This window comes from Gracilinanus agilis, chromosome 3 (assembly GCF_016433145.1).
Source record: "Gracilinanus agilis isolate LMUSP501 chromosome 3, AgileGrace, whole genome shotgun sequence".
Taxonomy (NCBI): domain Eukaryota; kingdom Metazoa; phylum Chordata; class Mammalia; order Didelphimorphia; family Didelphidae; genus Gracilinanus; species Gracilinanus agilis.
The window spans coordinates 458,294,249-458,316,316 of NC_058132.1; positions in this window are offsets into that span (position 1 = coordinate 458,294,249).

Genomic DNA, 22,068 nt, shown 5'->3' on the forward strand with positions numbered 1-22,068 from the left:
AAGTCGGGATTAAATATTTGCTCTCACCAAACTCATGCAATGATGGTCACTAACTACAATGATATTTTCATTACCACTATGCCCCTTTTCCAGGAAAATAACCTCTATAATTTGTTTAACTCTATTCAGCTGATCCAGATAGAACTAAAAGACAATGGGTGGAAGAGGGATAGATATAGTTCTTTTATAAAGCCTGTAGACACATTGGAGACACTGACATGAGCAGCAGATATACCACACTGATACTGGAGAGAGTGAATATCAAACTTTAAAATTTACCCTAAGCCAACACCTATAAAAATAAAAATGAAGTTAATAATAGCACCTACACCCTCCCACCCAGGGTTGTTGTGGGAATAAAATGAGGTAATATTTGTAAAGGGTTGTGCAAACGTAATTATTTTAACCGTTTTCCATGAGGCATACGATCTATGGAATATAAAGTAAGAAAGGGAATCTCTATAGTTCTGTGGATAGAAAGCCAGACCTGGAGAAGAGAGATTCTGGGTTCAATTCTAGCCTCAAACCGTAGTTGTGTGTCCCTGGACAAGTCATTTAATCTTTATTGCCTACCCTTACCACTCTTCTGCCTCAGATCCAATACACAATATTGATTTTAAGATGACAGATAAGGATTTTAAAAAAGGAGTAGAATATGCAGGTCAAAAAAATCCTTCCAGTAATCATTAGGAAATGCAAGTTTGGGATTCAAGAGTGAGAACAGGACTGTTGTATATGCATTGTGTATGTCATCTACAGAGAGATCATTGAAATCTTGAGATAAATGCAGCAAATGAAAAGATTGTAAAAAGACAAAAGAGATCTAAGGACTGAACCTTGGTGACTCACACTATGGAGGCTGGAAAATGGAGAAAGAACAAAGAATGAGCAATCATATTCTTAGGAAGAGAGTTGAGAAAGTAATGGAAACATACTGAGGAAAAATATCTAAGAGAAAGGAATGGTCAATAATGTCATTCTACTGAATAATAAAGAATGATGAAGACTGAGATAAGAAAAAAAAAGAAACTTTTAAGAAGTCATTGACACTAGCAGTATCAGAAATTAAACTGTACTATAAAGCAGCGGTCATCAAAACAGTATGGTACTGGCTAAGAGACAGAAGGGAGGGTCAGTGGAATAGAGTTGGGATAAGTGACATCAGCAAGACAGTGTATGATAAACCCAAAGGGCCCAACTTTTTGGACAAAAATCCACTATTTGACAAAAACTGTTGGGAAATTTGGAAAATAATATGGGAGAGATTAGGTTTAGATCAACATCTCACACCCTACACCAAGATAAATTCAGAATGGGTGAATGACTTTAATATAAAGAGGGAAACTATAAATAAGTTAAGGGAACACAAAATAGTATACCTGTCAGATCTCTGGGAAAGGAAAGATTTTAAAACCAAGCAAAAGTTAGAGAAAATTACAAAATGTAAAATAAATGATTGTGATTATATCAAACTAAAAAGCTTTTGTACAAACAAAAACAATGTAGCCAAAATCAGAAGGGAAACAACAAGTTGGGAAAAAATCTTTATAACAAAAAACTCTGACAGGGGTCTAATTACTCAAATATACAAAGAGTTAAACCAATTGTATAAAAAATCAAGCCATTCCCCAATTGATAAATGGGCAAGAGACATGAATAGGCAATTTTCAGATAAAGAAATCAAAAGTATCAATAAGCACATGAGAAAGTGTTCTAAATCTCTAATAATAAGAGAAATGCAAATCAAAACAACTCTGAGGCATCACCTCACACCTAGCAGATTGGCTAAAATGAAAGAAGGGGAGAGTAATGAATGCTGGAGGGGATGTGGCAAAACTGGGACATTAATACATTGCTGGTGGAGTTGTGAACTGATCCAACCATTCTGGATGGCAATTTGGAACTATGCTCAAAGGGCTATAAAAGAATGCCTGCCCTTTGATCCAGCCATACCACTGTTGGGTTTGTACCCCAAAGAGATCATAGATAAACAGACTTGTATGAAAATATTTATAACTGCGCTTTTTGTGGTGGCAAAAAACTGGAAAATGAGGGTATGTCCTTCAATTGGGGAATGGCTGAACAAATCGTGGTATATGCTGGTGATGGAATACTATTGTGCTCAAAGGAATAATAAACTGGAGGAATTCCATGTGAACTGGTCAGACCTCCAGGAATTGATGCAGAGTGAAAGGAGCAGAGCCAGAAGAACATTGTACACAGAGACTGATATACTATGGTAAAATCGAATGTAATGGGCTCCTGTACCAGCAGCAATACAAGGACACAGGACAGCTCTGAGGGATTTATGGTAAAGACGCTACCCACATTCAGAGGAAGGACTGCAGGAGAGGAAACATATAAGAAAAACAACTGCTTGAACACATGGGTTGAGGTGGACATGATTGGGGATGTAGACTCCAAACTACCAAATCAATGCAACTATCAACAATTTGGAAATAAGTCTTGATCAATGACACATGTTAAAACCAGTGGAAATATGCATCAGCCATGCGGGGGGAGGGCGGGGGGAGAAGGGGAAAGTAAGAGCATGAATTATGTAACCATGTTAACTTTTCTAAAAAGTAAATATTAATAAATATTTTTAAAAAAAGAAGTCATTGACAGGCACAGCTAGGTGGGTTCAATAGATTGAGAGCCAGACCCAAAGATAGGAGGCCCTGGGTTCAAATCTGGCCTGAGACATTTCCTAGCTGTGTGACCCTGGGTGAGTCACAACCTACATTGTCTAGTCTTTACTGCTCTTCTTCTTGAAACCAATACTTAGTACCAATTCTAACATGAAAAGTAAGGATTTTTGTAAAAGAGACAGAGAATCAGTCATGTCTTGTGTCGTTAGAGATTAAATAATAAACCAAGCCAGTCTTGAGAGAGAATTGTTTGAATTTTTCTTCTCTCTTTCCTATTAACCAGGTAATAACTTGGTTAATTTCTAAAGGCTGAAATATGTGCACTTCCTATCAGTCCTGGTGACGGTGCTTGTGGCATCAGAGCCTGTAGCAGCAGCATCTCCTGAGCACAAGTGGCTGACATCAGCATCTTCATCAGGAGCCAAGAGCCAGCATTCTGATTCTCTGAAGACACCAGCCCTCAGAACCCAGCACAAAATTATGACTCCCCAAGAGAACAATTTGAGTTTACCCTCTGACCACATGTGATCTCCAGTGTTGACTTCATTCTTTCCATGATCCTTTTATATAGAAGAAGAAAATGTGTTTTGGGTTTGGGCAATGGAGTGGGAAGTCATGGTTTTATTATTATTATTATTCCTTCTCAGTAAATGCAAATTTGTAAAAGTTAATTAAAATAAACTGGTCAATCATAATTCAGGAATACACAAGATAGGGGCTTGTGAGCTACAGTATTAGAAACCCCCAAACCTCAAGTTCATCCTTAGAACCCAGAGGAGAAAAGTTGTATTCACCCCTCCGAGAACCTAATTTACTAGTCCGGTTCAAGCTGAAAAAATGAGCCTAGGATGGGGTGGGGTAGGGGTTGGGGTGGGGGGGCACAACAGAACAAAGGAAGACTTCTGGCCAAGATGGTGGCCTGAATGGGATGAAGAGAGCCTAGCTCACATATGCCTACATCACCAAACCTCTAAGGTTCACATACCATGATGCTATAGCCCTCACACTGAAACAGTCTTGACCTAGAGGCTATGCAATAGCTAATACATACCATTGTCCTGAGAGGACCCTGAAGACTCAGAATCTCAAAGATTAAGGGAAACATGGGGTAATCAAATGAGATGGAAATAGATACAGAAAATCAGGGAGAGACCAAGTGAGGTTGACCTCTTCATTCAATAGCAGAGAAGACCAGGGGGCCTGACCCTGACACAAAACTCCAGTATAGGAACTAAAGAAATGAGTAAGTGAGAGACTGAGTTAAATCAAATTTGAAATAAGATGTGAAACAATTAAAAAATGAAAAATGTTTCCTAAAAATTTTAGAATCTAGAGATTCCCCCACCAAAAAATTAATAAGCAGAGAATCAAAAATAAAAGAAAGTTTTCTACAAGGACTACATATGAATGAAGAAATGAAAGAAGAAACCAAAAAATATCTAGAAGAAATGGAAATAGTTAAGAAGAAAAACTGGTAATCATTAACAAATGGACTCACTAAAAACTGGATAAGCCCAAATGAAAGTCAATGACATAAAAAAATATATTACAACAAAATCAAATGAAGAAAAAAAAGAAGAAAAAGGCAAGATACTTGATATCAAGAACAAGTGACCTAGAAAATAGGTCAAGGATAAATAATTTAATAATTATTAGACTTCCTGAAAATCCTGATTTTTTAAAAAGCCTGAACATTATATCTCAAAAATATCATAAATGACAACTTCTCAGATCTATCAGAACCTGAGGACAAAATAAAGATAGAAAGAACCCATTAATGACCTCCTGAGAGGAATTCCAAAAATAAAAGTCCCAATAATGTCATAGAAAAAATCTGAACTCCTATGTCAAAAAAATAACAATCCTGTGAGCATACAAAAAGAAGCAGTTCAAATACCCAGAAATCACAATAAGGATTACACAAACCCCAACAGCTTCTACCATAAATGAGAGGAGATTTTGGACTAAAATACTCCAAAAGGCAAAAGAGATAGGCATTCAACCAAAAATCCCTCACCCTGCCAATTGGAGTATAATCCTAAAAAGAAAAATAATTTATTTTTAAAGCAATAGAGAGATTTTAAATATTTTTGATGAAAAGACTCAACCTGAGTAGGAATTTTTACATAAAAGTCTAGAAAAATATAGCAAGGTAATTTGAGAAATTGGAAGGAGATGTATGACAATGCAGTGCTAACATTCTATTAGGAGAGAAGGACCTTTGTCCCATTAAAACAGAGATTCTTAACTTGCTGTCTATGAATTAACTTTTTAAAATATACATATTGATAACCGTGTTTCAATTTAATTGGTTTCTATTGTAATCTTGTGTAGTTCATTTATCCATTTAGAATATTATTTTGAGAAGAAAGCTTGGCCAGATCGCTAAACAGGTCCATGATACAAAAAAAAAAAAGGCTAAGAAACTCTATCTCTTGAATCTTAATGTCTTCAAAGAGTATTGAGGGAGAATTAAATAAGAAAACAGGGGTCTTGGAAATAGATTTGTTCTGCTCTCCAGATTGGAAGAGGGGAAAGAGAATGGGGAGCAGCAGGAATATATTAGCCTAGTATAGAAAAGAGGAAGAATGGCATTCCACTTGCTATTTCTCATAATTGAGGTTCATGAGAAGGACATGGAGGAAGGGATGATGGAGTGCACATCAGATGTATCTCATTCATATGACTGGGATAAATGGTAGTTAATACACACACACACACACACACACACACACCAATTTTATGTAGAAATAAAACAACACCCCCACGGGAAACAAATGGGTGGAGATTAAGAGATATTATATCAGAAAGTGGATAATCACAAGAATGACAAATTTTCTGAATCTGGAAGTGGGGAATAAAAAAAAAAAGCAAGAAACTAAAATCCATTGGAGTGCCTTAGATTGTCTCAGACAACTGAGGAATAGCTGAACAATTTGGGGTATGTGAATGTAATAAAATTATTGTGTCATAATAAATTATGAAAGATACTATTTAATTCCAGAACATCCTGGATAGTATGAATAGATGAAGATTCAAAGCAGAACCATGAGGACGATTCATACAAGGACAGAAATGTTCTAAAGAAAACTAGCTTTGACAATCTTAAGAATTCTGATCAACACAACGATCAACTAATGAAGCATATTGCCCACCCATTAAAGTGGATACAGAGACATACATTTTTGGACATGACCACTAAGTGGATTCATTTTTCTTTACTACACTTATTTGTTACAAGGGGTTCCTCCTTCTCTATATCTCAGTTTTTAATGGAGGAATTTGGGATCAGGAATTTGGTAAAAGTGATTTTTCTCTAGTGTAAGCAATATGTCATAACCTCATGAACAGGGAAATCTGTATTATATGATACATATGTACAACTTTTATTACCTGACTTTTTGGGGATAGGGGAGAGTGGAGAGGGAAAAATAAAACATATATATTTGGATATAGCTAATGTGAGAATTTGTTTATCTAAGATAAGTATATTTTTATAATTTACTATATATTCCTAACAAATGATATATTATAATATTGTTATGTTACCTATTGTATTATGTTATGTATTTTAAAATAAAGGCAAATAATAACCCAAAAAAATGATGCCAAAAGAAAGAGGGTCATTGAAATATATCTTTTTTTAGCTACCCAGAGGAAAATATGATCAGAAGTCAGCAGAGATAATCAGGAACATTTTGAAAGTAATGTATAGAATTTATTATGTGCCTATTTTTTAAAAAAAGCAAACTGTGAGATAGACACAATTTTTAAGGAATTCTCTTTTTTTGTTTTGCTGTTTGGAATTTTTGTGTATCCTTTTCTTTAAATTCAAAGTAAAAAACTTTTCTTCATAGTACAAGGAGAAAATTCAGAAATAGAAGCATCTTAGTCTGGAGTTTCATTTCAGACTATAGCTTATTCTATAACATCATGAACACTGACTATGATCTTTCCATGTGGGGGTAGTGGCAGAGTATTGATTCCTTAGGAAGAGAATGTTGGATGCCTGCCACCTGCTGGAAGCAGAATTAGCCACAAAGAGCAACAATAGAAGATATCTCCTTCTGTCTATACAAGTTGGGCACTGAAGAGAACTTCAGAGAAAGAGGGGAAATCCAGGATGGAGGAAAGGACCACCATGTTGGGGAGCATCAAACCAGTGACATCTGATGAGAACTGCAAAGAACAAAATTAGTGAGCTGAGAATCTCCATTCCACACTGATTGTGTGTATGTTTGTTTGAGGATAAGATTAATTCTATACATTGCTTTAAAAATAGTTTTACTTGTCTGTACTTCCTTCTGTTCTCTTTTGTACATTTAAAAAATTGTTTTAAAGGCACTTTTTTATTTAGGAACCCTACTAGTAAACCGTCTGATCCACAAATGAAGCAGGAAAAGCAATGCTGCAAAATCAGAAGGATTAGGCTGTGGTAGAGGGACCAACAGGAAGGATGACTCCAGGTGTTTCTACTGGAGTTCTCCTATTGTAAACTAGCTACATTACGTATTTTTCCCAAGTAGAATCAGCTAAAACAACTAATGCCTATGTTAAATGGTGCTAATGGAATCTATAAAGTCTATCAAGTGATGCTAAAAGAATTGTACTGTACCCTATAATGTAAAGTTTTAGTCTTAATCTGTATCTCCTTTTTGACACCCTAAGACAACTTTTTGGATTCTAGAAAGGAAAAAAGTTTGATCCTAGGGCTAAGGCTTCTTCCTCCTTGCAGAATCAGGCAAACTCTTTATCTGTAAATGAGCCTTTTGGATAGTGAAGCAACTAAGCAAACTAGATCAAGTCAGGTAAAGAAAAGTGGACATACTTGCTGTGCAGCCATTCTAAGTGTCCTGTAATTCCTGGCATGCAGAAGACCTGTCTCTTGTGTGGATTGAGGTCAAAGAGGCTCAAATCAATATATTTCCAAGTCCTCTTTTTTTCTTTTTTAACTCTTTCAATACTCTTTAAAGACATTAAAATTAAAGAGATAGCATTCTTGACCTTCCTATGAGCCAATCTGGCAAAGCCTCTTTCTCAAAATAATATTACAAATGCATAAATAAAATATATAAGACATCCTAAAGAGTATAAATTGGTGTAGGGGAAGGTAGGGTCCTTTCCTTTGGAATCCAGGACTCAGGGATATTTTCTGGCTGGGGGCTGCAGCCTGCTTGCTGGAAGAGGTGACCAGAGAGAAGCTGGCCACACATGGCTGGTACTTTTTCCTTCTCTGGCCTGCTTTTTTTAATATTTAATAAAAAATTACAAATTAAGATACAGTCTCCAGAGAATTTTCACTATAACAAGAGTCGTATTTATGTAACCATTCTCATGATAAGTATATTCAGACATAGCCTTAATCTACTTAGACTTAGGTTGTTACGTTTGTAAAAGATTCCAGCTCCCTTTGTCTTCCTAAATATCAAGATTTCTTCAGAATCACTGAGTAATTCTGAATCAGCCCTACCTTGGTTATTCAACCCAAGTGTCTCTTGGTGGTTTGTGGTAGTAGAACCTCATACTCTCAGGACAACAAAGGAACTGGGGACCTTTTACAAATATAATAATGTAGGGCTAAGTAGATCCAAATCATCTCCAACTACACCAACTATGGGTAGGTTAGACAAGGCTTGAACTGTTGGATGTATCCTAAAACCAATACAACTGAGACTCTGATGGCAATGAGTGCAGTCCCAAAATCTTTAATCTCCTAGATCAGTTCATATATTACCAGGAAACCTTATTTAGATTCATTACATATATATGTATATATATGTATATATACATTCATTCATTCATTTATTTGTTTGTTTATTTATTGTATTATTACATATATCATATCAGAGCTTTTACTCTGACTAAATCCTAGACTGGATTGTTAGACCTCCCAGAAGTAACAGTGACTGAGATTAAACATTCAAGCCTCTGGGGATGCTGTTCACTGGCAAATATTGGTTATTAATAATAACTGATATATAACATTTTAGAATTTTAAAAATATTTTATATCTAGTATCTCATTTGAACAAAATAATTACTCTGTAAGGTAGGCATCATGAGTATTTATCCCCATTACTATAGATGAGGAAACTCAGATGCAGAGTAGGTTTGATTTGTATTCTTTAACCTACAAATACTTTCTGTTCACTCCTTGAGGCTTATGAACCATGTTCTTACAAAGTTGAATTGATGGCAACACGTCAAGTGAAGTTATACAGGATAATCTGGATAGGGGCAATAAATCATACAAATGAGAAATCCCTCAGGATATACCCAATCCCTTTAGATCCATAAAAAAGCCTCTGACACAAGGATTATAATTAGAAGCTAAAAATATTAAAAGTCTATAACCTCACAAAAGTCAGTTTCCAGGATGAGTGGAGCCTTTGATTTAACTTAAAAGACTTCTCTTTCAAAAGAAACTTTTTTCACAATTTGATACTGAGCAAACCTTAAGTCAACCATATGTCCCTATATCTTCTTTTTTAAATCTCATACCATACTGAAAAATTATGAAACAAAATATTTATTATTCAGATACTTTGGTTAGTGATACAAGTTGATCTTATTTCAAATGAAGAATCTCAAATACATCTTAGTATTGATTGCAAATGCTTGAAGAGAAATTTAAGGTCCTCTTTTGAGTATGGACCCAGATATATGATTTTCTAACCTCCCTCAATTCTTCCCTGAAAATAGAACTTCCATGGGCTCAAAACAAAGCACTGGGCTTTGGAATCAGAGGACCTCTAGCTTTGTCCCAGGTTAGCTATGTAACCTTGAACTAGTTCTTAATTCTTTGACCTTCAGTTTCCTAATACCTAAAATGATGGAGCTGATGTAAGTTCTTTTCCATCCCTAAATCTAAAATCCTACAATAGAATACAAAATAATTAGACGAGAATGAGAGCTCAGTCTGTGGGATACTATGGAATGAATTCCCTTTCTCCTGGGCCTTTAAGTGATAATTAAGATTCTCAGTTTGTACAGAAACAAACAAATAAACAAAAACAGGCAGTTGGCTCATTTTCTTGGAGGTATTTGCAAGTCATAAGGTAACATGTCAGTTGTTGCAGTAATTACTCTTTTGGGCTCCAATGGAGCACAATTCCTTTGGAGAGACAGATATCACACCCGGGCTTGTAAGTAAAAATTCTCTGGAGGACAAGGAGGAGGGAAAACCTTTCACCTGTCCTTCTCTTCCTCTGAACTAGGAGTATTTGACAAATATCTCACTTTTCAAAAATCAAGCCAGGGTAATACCCCCAGAAATACTTAAACCCCAAGAAAACTATGAGGTTATGTGCAGAGGTAGGGAGAGGTGAAGGGGAAGAGTAAGATTGTTGGAGAGGGGAATAATAGTCAGTCCTCCCATTTAAGGAACAGTGGAAAAAGTGGCCTAAAGATCCGTAAATGAGTTCCTCTGAAAAAAAGTAATTAGATGTCCATTTATTTTTATTTCCTGCAGCTTTTAAAGTTAGCTTTTTAAAAAAAGAAAAATGGGAATAAATCTGAATTACCTACATGACTAGTTGAGAGCTACCCTTTAAATAAAAGTGGTATGGTGGGGAAAACAGAAACAAAAACAAAAACACTGAATCTGGAGGCAGAGAACCTTGGATCAAATCCTGGCTCAGCTACTACTTGAATTAACTTGGGCAAGTCACTTAATCCTACTGATTTTCAGATATGAAATGAGGGCATTGGACTAGATGGTTTCTGATGTTGCTTCCAAGTCTAGATTTATGAGCTTTGGGGATGAGTAATAAAAAGAACTTATGTTTGTTTAATAATTTTTAGCTTATCAAGGGCATTACATATGTTATTTCATTTGATAGTTACAAACAGCCTGTGAGGTAAGTAATAATGAGAGCCAACATTCATATATGTATGGATATATGGATATATGGATATATATATGTGAATATTTGTGTATATGTGTGTATGCCAGTGTGCACATGTGTCTTAGCATGTTTTAAGGTTTACAAAGCAATTTTTTTAAATTTAGCTCATATTATCCTCATAATAACCCTGGGAGATAAGTGCTACTATTCTCTCCATTTTACAGATAAGGAAACAGAGGTAAGCATAGGTTGAGCTACTTGACCAGTATCATACAGTTAATAAATGCCTGAGGTTGGATTTGAATTCAGGTCTCCTTAACTCATGGTCCAGTGCTGCACTGGACCACCTAGCTACTTCACAATTACTGGAGTATAGCACAAATACTCTCACTTCTCAAACATATATTTTGTCTTCATTTTGTAGAAAAGAAAATTGAACTTCATGAATGGAAAGTCAATAGGGACAAGTATTACTGATCTTCCACTAGGGTAATTGAATGGGACATAGAAAGAGCAGACAGAGTAGTAACCCTTAAGGTAATGAATATCCATCTATGAATATCATCTATGAATATCATTGGCTCAATGTAGAGAATGTCAGACCTGGAGTCAGGAAGACTAATCTTCCTGAGTTCAAATCTGGCCTCAGCCACTTACTAGCTTGTGACCCTGGGCAAGTCACTTAACTCTGCCTCAATTTCCTCATTTGTAAAATGATCTGGAGAAAAAAATGGCAAATCACTCCAGTATCTTTGCCAAGAAAACCCCAAATGGGAATCCAAATGACTGAACAACAAAATGAATGCTATTTGTTCTAGTTGAGTGATGAATATTAAAGCTGGGCAGACAGAAAGTTAAGAAACCACATCATGGTGCAGTAGGAAAAAAATTTAGAGCTGGCTTGAGTGTCACAGGACATGGGTTCAAATCCCTGCTTGGTCATTTATTCCTATATTATCTTGGGCAAGTCACTCATTTGCTTTGGGCTCCAGTTCTTTTAACTATAAAAATAAGAGCATTAGACTAATAAACCTTTAGGTCACTTCCAGTTCTGAATATGTTCTTAGTATTCAGTCAATAGCAGATCCATAGTCACATACCCCCTCTCTTGAAGCCCATTCATAGCTCCCTTCTCTCACCCCAGCACAAGGCTTTAGATTGTTCACAAAGGCATCATATCCATCAGTGTATACATGAGAAAACCTGGCACCCCTTGAAAGGTACCCTGGCATTCCTCTCGGAATGCAGCCTCAAAGAGCTGAATTCAGAGAACCTTCAAAATATAAGATAAATTAAATGATTTTCCCCTAAATATAGCTACTCATATAAGCTAAGGGAAAACCAAATTTACCTCTTCCTCCAATGTGGGTCTCTATTGCATGTAAACATTTAAAGATGCACACACTACATTAATTAAAGTTCCCATGAAAGGATCTACCAGCTGGGGGATGCTAAGCATTTTATAGAGTTGCTGGCATTGTGATGAGAAAATGTTCCTAAGTCAGCATGGGGCTATGGTGGTTATACTAAGAAAGAAACAGAAATTTGAAACAGCAGGAAGATGCAGGTGTGCAGACTTGATACATACATCAACTCATGGGGATGGAAGTGAGACTGGTTAAAAGTCATTTTCTTGACAGGGGGTAGAAGGGGACAGGGTGGGAAGGGCTCTGATAGGAATCAAGAAAGAAGTTCTAGAAGAAAAACATTGCGTTCGAAAATTCCAATTGAAAGGACATCGTTACCTTCACCAGCTTAAGGGTATGTCTTGCATACATAAGCATTCTGCAATATTGAAGAACATTCTTGGCAAAGATATATTTTCTAATGATAGCTATTGGAATCTTCTGTAAAATGCAAATAGGAAATGAAAATGATATTAAAAACCTAATTAGTTTCTTCCCCATATGAACTCCCCCCCTCTGTAAGAAAAGGTAACCTTTAAAAAGGATCCCAGAATTGGTTAATACAGTTTCCATGATGCCACATTTAAGTGGTTCTCTTCTTAACTCTCTAAACCTCTCCTTGAAGTCTCCTTTGATGGCTCTTAAGTCTCTTTCTCATTCTTTTCTTTCCTTCCCTCCTTTCCCTTCCTTTCCTCTCTTCTCCCCTCCCTTCCTCTTTTCTTCTCCTTTCTCCTCTCTTTTCTTTTCTCTTCTCTTCTCTCCTTTCTATAATCTCTCCATTGATGATCTCATCTCCTCCTATGACTTCAATGAATGTACCTAAACAAATGACACTCATATCTTTGTTACTACCAGACCTCTCCCCAGAGCTCCAATTTAATTTCAACTTCCTGTTGGATGTCTCCACGGAAACATCCTGCATCACAGACTCTCCATGTCTAAAACAAAACTCATTATCTTCCTTCTTAAATACCAAAGCCTAAAACTTGCCTATTCTTAAGAACAATACCATCTTCTCATCAAAGCTTTGATGCCATCTTTCTGTCTTACATCTTACATATCTTTTTAGTTTACTTATTGGTTCTTAGTTTACCAAGAAGGAAAAAGCAAAGGATAGTCTATCATTTGCTCCACAGTTAATTTTCTGATCTTGAGGGAAATAAGAGAGACTTTAGCACATTGGGTAGCTGGGTTGCATAGTGGATAGAGCACTATGCCTGGAGTGAGGAAGACTCATCTTTCTGAGTTCAAATCTGGCCTTAGACACTTACTAGGTATGTGATCCTAGGTAAGTCACTTTACTCTATTGGCCTCAGTTCCTAATCTATAAATTGAGCTAGAGAAAGAAATGGCAAACCACTCCAGCTATTTTGTCAAGAAAATCCCAAATGGGGTCACAGAGTCAGACATGACAGAAACGACTAAACAACAAAAATCTAGGTTGGGCCCAGATATGCTAAAGCCAGTACATTTTGGAAATCAGCAAACATTACAAATCAGGGCTTGATTTGTTTTGGGGGGGTTTTATTAATTTTTAGATTTCAGAAAATGATCATTAAGAAAAAAGTGTTGTGTTCTTAAAAAAAAATTTTTCAGAAAGCTTATTGTTAAATATTTACCAGCATCCCTCCAAGGTATGATCTCATTCAAGGCAAACTTGTAGAAAAACATGTACAATAGTAACACAAGAAGGGCTGACATAGACATATTGCAAGCTGTATCTTTGGAAAAAGAATCCACCTATGGATGAATTAATTCATCCATTTAAACAGTTGATTCTTGGTTTGTGGTCATGTCCCAGAGAGATGAGATGATTAGTGAAGTAACATTCAGATAAGTGAAGTGTTTCTGTGCTCAATTTAGACCTCTCAGGGCAAATCATTCCCATTTTCTTCTGCCAAAAATAATTTTTTAAAAACAACAAATAATAAAATGTCATGTAACTGTATAATGGTAACTACAGTGAGAACATGACCTTTTGGCTCCACAGAAAATGTAAACCATGTTGAGTAAATAAAAACAGCAAAAGAAGCTCCAACTCTCCCTTAAAAAAATTTGCATGTCACCTGGGCCATCTCTGGCACTATGCTTCCTTTGTTCTATTTCTATATAATATCTGGCTTTACCTGGGGTTAATAAAGCGATCCACCATGTTACTGTCCTGCTGCCCCCCAGGACCTATCTTTTATTGGTAAACCTCCCCAGTAAACTAAATCAACCTAATTGACCCTATCGAATCCAATAAAATCTGTTAATAACCAAGCCCTTTCTTTCTCTAATATCTCCATATTCTTGCAAATGATATGTCACCTATAACCTATATATTGGCAAAATCAGTGCAGAACAAGTCTTGTGTCCTTACAACTGGCATAGTCAGCAAGACTCACTGCCCTCCTACAATTCTTTTGTCTTTTCAATAACCAGTGCCCAAAATGAGAAGGAATGTTCCATTTCTTTTCAAGTGACCAGAAACCATTCTATAATCCTTTACCAATAAGCCATGTGACTTCCTTATCTCTCCAACTGAAATTATATAAAAACCATTCAAGTTCTTTTTTCTTTTAGCTTTAAGCACCAATCAGCTGTGTAACTTCTTTTCTACCTTTCACGAGAATGGAAAGAATTGGGTAACAAGGAACATATTAGTCTGTTTGTAAATAATTTAACCAGTTCTTGTTCATGAGATATAAAGGAATAATATGGCTAGCATATGAAGGTGACTTGATTTGATGTCATAGGTTCTATGCCAAATGAAATCAATTTTTTTAAAAAACCCTTGCATAGTACTATTTTCATGCAATATCAATATCTAATCAGCTTCACACACAGTGATAGGGAACTGGCAAATGTGCCTGAGTATTTGCCCCTGTTCTTTGTCCCCATCAGTGTGGCTAACTGTCATTTCTTCTAGTTTGGCTGTGTACTCTTTGGAAAAATGCAGACTCATTCAAATTAATTCAGTAATTTATTCTTGAGTAACTTAGCTATGAGAAACTTTCAATGAGAAACTTCCAATATACAAGAAAGAAAAAATTATGAGCATTATTTTTCTCCTTTCTCTCTCCTCAATGGCAAATAAGGGCTTTATCTTCTGGCTTTTCTCTAGCCTAGGGGTCAGCAAAATATAATCTATGGGCTAAATCTGGGGCTCACTTGTTTTTGTACTACCTGTAAGCTAAGAATGTCTTTTATATTTTAAAATACAAAAAAAGAACTTATTTAAAAAAGTAAAAAAATGAGAATTAGCTCACAGGCTACAAAAACAGGCAGCAGATAAGCTGGCTTTGACCAGAAAGCTATAGATTCAGGACCTCTGATTTAGGCTTTACCCAAGTGTTGTTAACTTGGGATCTGTGAATACACAGACAATATGCATGTATGTGGTCTTATATATGTATATTTATGTATTACATAAATGAATTAACAAAATGAGGTCACAGATTTTATAGCATATAAATAAATTGAAGTATACTTTATTTTCTTTATAATCCAATATATTATATTTTATGTGTTTAAAAACATTATTCTGGAGGGCAGCTAGGTGGCTCAGTGAATTGAGCCAGATCTGGAGATGGGAGGTCCTGAGTTCAGATATTGCCTCAAGTGTGACCCTGGGCAAGTCACTTAACCCCCATTGCCTAGCCCTTACCATTCTTTTGCCTTAGAACCAATATATAGTACTGCTTCTAAGACAAAGGTAAGGATTTAACTTTTTAAATTATTCTAAGAAAGGGATCATAGACTTCATCAGACTACCTGAAGAATCCATGAAAAAACAAAACAAGAGTTGATAACTCTTGTTATGCCCTTTTCAGATAGTTCAAGCAGGCATGATACTTTAAGTGAGCTTTAATACCTAAGGCAAGGAGATGCCTTGTGTACTTTATGATTGCTTCAACTACTTTAATTGGTATTAGGCAATTGTCCAGGATAGATATAGAGTAAATATTCCAAAGGGTTTTTTGACTAGTTAAAGTGGTCTGCAGATCACAGATATGTGTATGTATGTGTAATGGCTCTATTTTTTTCCAGATTGATCCTGTGGTTTCATTAATGACTTCCTGTGAGGAAGTCATTCTAACAATTCAGGTCAGCCCTTTCTCTACTGGTCTTAAAGGATTTCTAAGGATCCTGAATGGTGATGATAAAGATTTTATTTAGAATAAGTTTTAAGAACAATAGGGAAAAAATTGTCCCTTTTACTACTTCTCCTTTAATGGAGAAGACCATAGAACTTGGAGAGGTCACTTTAAGGGAGAGGGACATTTGGGAGTTTGAGATTTTCTGGGCAGTGTCTTGAACTCATTCTCTTGAGTGGGTGGCTGGAGATTTTCTCTGAGACTATCTGTGAGTGATTTCTGTGAGAGTTGACTTTAAGAAGGTGGATAAACATCTGTTAAGCTGAAGAAAGTTGGTTGGAGTGATAGTTTTTCTCCCAGAGAGAGAAAGCTGCCAGAGGGGGCTCTGTTTCCTCCCACTGGAACAGAGGCAGTGTCTGACTCCCTGCTGGGAGTCTGACAAGCTAATGATTTCTAACTGCAGCATCTGACAGTTAGTTGAGGCAACTTGTGGATTTTCATAGATATTTTAAGGAGTTAATATAAATTGAAGTTCATAATTTTAGAATAGGCTAATAAGATAGAATTTAATCTGTAGTCAGAGTATGAAAGTAGTGTCTACCTGGCAGACAAAGAAGACATCCTGTGAAGGGCAGTTTGGGTTCTGTGGTTTTAGTTAGAAATATAATTTTAGGATAATATATTTCCTACTTAATTCCTACCTTTTTTATCCTGTCCCTTCCTTTCCTCATAGTTAATAATAAATAAGTGTTGTATTAAGCTGTGTCCAGCCAGTTCATCTACTGCCTTCAACATAGATACCCTGATAGCATTAGCCTATATTTACTACCTGATGAGTATCATTCGATTATCAATATACAATCCCCAAACAAGATCAATATTACCCATAATGGTGGTTAAATTACTTACTCAGGATGACACAGCCAATTAATTTTTTCCCCACATTTGAAAATTTTTTATTGTCATGCAAAACACTTCCATGTTGGTCATTGCTGTAAGAGCATTCATACATAACCAAAACCCCCAATAAAACCAAAGATACACTGATGTGAAAGATGACTCCAACAATTCTTTCTCTGGAGGTGGATAGGATTCCCCATCATAAGTCCTTAAGGATTGTCCCAGATCATTCCATTGCTGAGAGTAGCCAAGTTTTCACGGATAATCATCATCCAATATTGCTGTTATTGTGGACAATGTTCTCCCGGTTCTGTTTATTTCGTTCTGCATCAGTTCCTAAAGATCTTTCTAGCTTTTGCTAAAATCTTCTTGGTTATCATTTCTTATAGCACAACAATATTCCCTCATCAACATGTACCGCAATTCATTCAACTATTCCACAAGCAATGGACATCCCCTCAATTTATAATTCTTTGCCACAAAAAGAGCATATATATATATGCATATGTATGTATGTATGTATATACATACATATACATATATATGTACAAGTAGGTGCTTTCCTTTTTTTATTATCTCTTTGGAAGAGGAGATTTAACAGACTTAGTAGTGGTATTACTAGATCAAAGGTTATGCTATTATGAGGAAGAGTTTAGACATTTAGCAAAATTAGCACCCAGGCTGTCAGGCTGTCAGTTAAGATCTGAAGGTTCCAAGGATGGAATTGTGGCAAGGAAGGAAGTGATTTCCTGAGAGACTCTGTTATGGCAGAGAGAGCAGTTGGATGCTGAAAACTGTTTCCAGTAAATAGCCCAGGAGAGAGTGGATTTGTCTCCCAGAAGAAATACCTGTCTGTGGGGAAATTCAAGTTGAGCGGGAGGATCAGACTTGGGTGGTGGACATCAAGCTCTTTGTTTTACCCTTTTGGATTAATTTTGCTGAGGACCTGTGCTGGATCATCGTGGGAACAGAAGTGAATTCAAACTTTGAGACGTCCATTCACCTTCTAGCCTTTCAGGTTAGTCCAGGCAGCCTGGGTTAAAATAGTGTAGATCCTGACCCAACTCCCAGTTCCTGAGTTTGTCCTTAGATAACTAGGTTAGGGTGACCTCTCTCTACTGCCCTTACCCTTTAAAGTCATTATTTTTTTTAAACCCTTACCTTCCATCTTGGAGTCAATACTGTGTATTGGCTCCAAGGCAGAAGAGTGGTAAGGGCTAGGCAATGGGGGTCAAGTGACTTGCCCAGGGTCACACAGCTGAGAAGTGTCTGAGGCCAGATTTGAACCTAGGACCTCCCGTCTCTAGGCCTGGCTCTCAATCCACTGAGCTACCCAGCTACCCCCTTTTAAAGTCATTATTAAAAAGTTTTTTTTATTTCTGTTGTGTCTTTCCCTGTAGAAGATATCCCTGGCTGATTTAGTCTAAATGGCAGTTGGAATCCAACTGCCACTCACTCACATTGTCACAGCCCCTTTTGTATTTTTTAAGATAGTTATACAACTTCATCCTTCATTCTTCCTTCATTCCTTTCCCCCCAAAAGAACCCCTGTGTGTGTATTTGTGTTTATTTACCCACATCAATGCACAGTTTTATAACCCTTTGGGCATAATTGCAAATTGCCCTCCAGAATGGTTGAATCAGTTCACAACTCTACCAACAATGAATGTGTCCTAATTTTGTCACATCCCCTTCAACATTTACCATTTTCCTTTACTGCCATATTGGCCAATCTGATAGGTGTGAGGCGGTACCTCAGCATTGTTTTAATTTGTATTAAATCAAGAGTGATTTAATTTTTTCCTATGATTATTGATGGCTTTGATCTCATCTGAAAATTGTTTGTCTATATCCTTTAACCATTCGTCAATTGGGAAATGGCTTGTATTAATATAAATTTGACAACACAGCCAATTCTGATAAGAAATGGGACAGGTACCCCTGGTTTTCTGACTCTGAACTCACTCAATGCTATTTCTCTTTCTATGCTGCTGTCCATGCAAACTCCAAAACAAACTCTGGATAACAGTTAGCCAATGTTTATATAGCACCTACTACATACAAGGAACTGTGATAAACACTTCATAATTATTATCTCATTTGATCCTCACAACAACCCTATGAGGTAGGTACTATTATTATCCATATTTTTCAGATGCATAAACTGAGGCAAACAGAGGTTAAGTGATTTGTCCAGAGCCACACAGTAAGTATCTTAGGCTACATTTGAACTCAGGTCTTCCTAATTTCAGGCCCAGTAAATAATAATAACTCATGTTTGAATAATACCCTAAGTGATAATTCCTTCTTAACCAGAGTCTTCAAAAAAAAGATCTCTTGGATAATGACAATACTATTTTAGGTGAGCATTCACTCCATGAGTACACATCACAAACTTTGTATCCTCTATGATTTTCATCCTTGTCCTCCCACAAACCTTTTCTTTAATTAATTTGTTGGCCACATTAAAAATCCCAGGTATCTCCATCCCTCCCTCCCCCCCCACCCTACAGAAAGCCTCATTTGACAAAAATGTGTATATGTGTGTATGAGGGAGAGAATAAGAGTTGACTACATGTTATTCTTCAAATATTATTTCTATTGCTCTATATAATATTCTCTTGGTTCTACTTGTTTCCATAATTTCATGTAGGTCTTTCCATATTTTTTAATTAGCCTGCCCATCATTTCTAATGGCACAATAGTATTCCATCACAATCATATGCCACAGTCTCTTCAGACACTGATGGACATCTCTACAATTTCCAGTTCTTTGTCACCACAAAGAAAACTGCTCTAAATATTTTAGAATATAAAGATTTGGGGGGTTTTTTCTCTGAACATTGTGGGAAACAAAGCTAACAGTGGTATTGTTGGGTCCAAAAGTATGGCTAGTTCGATAAAATTTTGGGCATAATCCCAAATTGCTCTCTAAAATAGTTGGATCAATTCACAGTTCCATCTACAGTGTATTCATGTCCCCAGGTTTTCATATCTCCTTCAAGTCACAGAAAATCTAGCCAACATGCCAGAGACTTCTTTTGGATCACTTGATATTTTGCAAATACCAGGACAATACACTCATGGTATCCATTTCTGAGTCTTGTTCTTACAGCATGTAGTTGACAAGGTCTTTCTCTAATAATTTCATAGTAGCGTCTTTCATGAAATTTCTCCAATCCATCTTATTAATGGTCATTGCACTCTACTCAACAACAACAACAACAACAACAATAAAGCATTTATATAGTATTTTAAAGTTTGCAAAGGGCTTTATAAATGTTTTCTTATTTGAGCTTCACAAACAACCCTGGGGGGAGGTGCTATTATTATCCTCATTTTACAGATGAGGAAACTGAGGCAGGCAGAGGCTAGGTGATTTTGTTTGGAATCACACTACTAGGAAGTATCTAAGGCAGGCTCTGAGATCAGGCTTTCCTGACTTCAGGTCTAGCATACTACCACATGTCTTTCCTTTACCTCTTGGGAGATAATAAGTACTCCAAGATTCACAGCTGTGAATTACCAGAAGAATATTAGAATTCAGTACATTTTGGTTTATTATAGGATCAGCTTACTAAGGTGGCAAAGTAGACAGAATAGTGGACTCAAGTGTGAGAAGGCTGGAGTTCAAATTCTGACTCAGAATTACTAGCTGGAATGATGCTGAGCAAATCTTAGTAGGAGCACTTAGAAAGACCTTCATTCAAATCTGACCCAAAGAGTAAGTAAGTCACTTAGCATCTGACTCTCTCAGTTTCCTGAATTATTCAAAATGAGGTTAATCGTGCCCAGCTCATAAGGTTATTGTGAAGATCAAATGATATAATATTTGTAAAGTATTTAACACAATGCCCGGCACATAAAAGATGCTGAACAAATGCTTGTCCTCCTTTCCTCTCCTTCAACCTCACTCAGTTTATTTGAAAAATGATATTACACTTGATCGTTTCTGAGGTCACTTTCAGCTCTAATTATGTGATCATTAACACTGCTAAGCAAATTCTAAAACGTGATCCAACCAGTTCTCATGTTTAAATTTGGTCCACTATCAACAGTGCCTATCAACTGTATATGGACTAATGGGCTATCACAATCAGCCATTCTTTCAAATGCATATAGGCACCCATATGGATTCTTCATCAGTGGAAAAAAATATTCCCTTTGTACTTTTTTACAGAATACCTATCATGACAGTGATGGAAATTTGACATAGATATGTCTTTCTGTTTTATGCCTCAATCAATCAGGGGACTACGAGGGTGGGGTGGTGGGGGGAGTCTTCTATATGATTCATTGCTCAGAGAAATTTCTTTATATGATCTTAGCACATGCCTAGGAAGCAGGCATGTTGAATATATTCCTTACAGAATTGGTCACCTTCTTGGACGTAATTAACTGCATGCACAGAGAATACCACAATCCTACTACTTGTTGGTTATAAAAAAGCATTAGCCCTGGTAGGGCACCTTTATTGCTTATATGAAGCTGAAATCATTGCTTCTAATTCTGCCCTCTGGAGACAAGCAGAACATTCTTACAAGGTTTCCATCTCTTCCATATGACAGTCCATTCACAGCCAAAGGGCTACATGCTATATAAATATTTCAAAACCTAAATCTGAAAGGGGACCATCAACTATGACCAGCTCAGATCAATCTTGCTTATGATATCAGTCATTAGTCCTGGGTAACTGCTTCCAGACAGACCAAGCAAGATGGTGCAACAACTGGACACAAGTTAGAAACTGAGAGCCAGGAACAAGTCATAAAGTTAATTAAGATCCCAATTAACTAAAGGGCAACTGATCAATAAAAGGAAAGCTTCAAGCTTACTACAGATTATCCAAGGCAAAATATAGCACAGTGATGGAGTAAAGTTAACACACCAGGAAAAAGTATCTCCAGGAAGAAGGTAAATAAAGGAGACAAATAAAGTCAGCTTCCAAAATACTCCTAAAATGCCAATCAGGAAATCTGAGATCAAAGCCAGAAGAGACCAGATATCGTTGTTGTTTTTTTTTTTTCTGGTGAGAGGGATTTAAAGCTAAAGTCAAGGAGAGCCCATACATACTGTAGAGGAAGTTTAATAACCAAAGTCAAAAATATTTGGATGCTAGAGCCAATTCATAGAAGCGGGTCAATGATACCCTTTTTTTATCCTTTTGGTCTAGGTCTACATTGTTT